Consider the following 1,345-nt stretch of genomic DNA (forward strand, 5'->3'; position numbering starts at 1 on the left):
TTAGCCCAGAAACTTAGAATACCCAAGATACAATTTACAAAACTCATGAAACTCAAGAAGAAGGAAGACCAAAGTGTGGATATTTAGTTCCTTCTTAGAAGGGGGAACAAAATACCCATGGAAGGAGTTGTAGAGACAAAGTTCGGAGCTGAGACTGAAGGAAGGACCATCCGAGACTGCCCCACCTGGGGATACATCCCATAAGCAACCACCAAACCCAGACACTATTGCATATACCAATAAATAAATAAATCTTAAAAAAAAGAAAAGAAAAGAAAAGAAAAAAAAAACCATTTAATTGGGGCTGGTTTACAGTTCAGAGGCTTAGTCCATTATTGTAATGTTGGGAAGCGTGGCATTGTGCAGGCAGACATGATGCTGGAGAAGGAGCTGAGAGTTCTACATCAGCATCTGCAGGCAGCAGGAAGACGGGCACTGGATCAACTTGAGCGTCTGAGACCTCAAAGTCCACCCCCAGTGACACACATCCTTCAAGGCCACACCTACTCCAACAAGGCCACACCTCTTAATAGTGCCACTCCCTATGGACCTATGGGGGCCATTTTCACTTACCATGACAACCAATCATGATAAAGTAAAACATAATAAGATAATGCAAAACCCATCATATGGAAGTCAGACAAGGCAAACCAAAAGAAGGAAAAGAGCCCCAAGAGCATGCACAAGAATCAAAGACCCACTCAGTCTCATACTCAGGAATCCTATAGAAACACTGAGAGCCATAATAGATACGTAGAGGACCATGCAGGCTCTGCTAGTTGCTTCAGTCTTTGAGGCCCTAGGACCTTGCTTAGTTGATTGAGAGGGCCTTGTTCTCCAGTTGTCTTTCATCCCCTCTTGCTCTTTCTGCCTCCTCTTCTGAGGGGTTCCCTGAGCTCTGAGAGAAGGGATTTGACGGAGACATCCCATTTAGACTCTCCAAGTAATGTCTGGCTGTGTATCTCTGTATTTGTTCCCATCTGCTGAAGCTTCTATGGTGATGACTAAATAAAAGGCACTGGTGTATAAATATAGCAGAGTATCAGTATTACTCTAGGTCTCTGGGCTCTCTAGTCTCTGAGTCTTGGTCACCCAAGCAGTGTGAGTATGGGTTTTGACTCATAGTGTGAACCTTAAATCATCAATTGGACATTGGTTGGCCACACGCCCAAGTTCTGTGCCACCACTGCCCTAGCATATTTTGCAATCAGAACAGATTATATGTCAGAGGTTTTGTGGCTGAATTGATATTTATGTTTCTTTTCTTTTCTTCTTTTCTTTTCTTTTCTTTTCTTTTCTTTCTTTCTTTCTTTCTTTCTTTTTTTTTTTTTTTTTTTTTTTTTTT

Source organism: Mus pahari, chromosome 9 (assembly GCF_900095145.1).
Source record: "Mus pahari chromosome 9, PAHARI_EIJ_v1.1, whole genome shotgun sequence".
Lineage (NCBI taxonomy): Eukaryota > Metazoa > Chordata > Mammalia > Rodentia > Muridae > Mus > Mus pahari.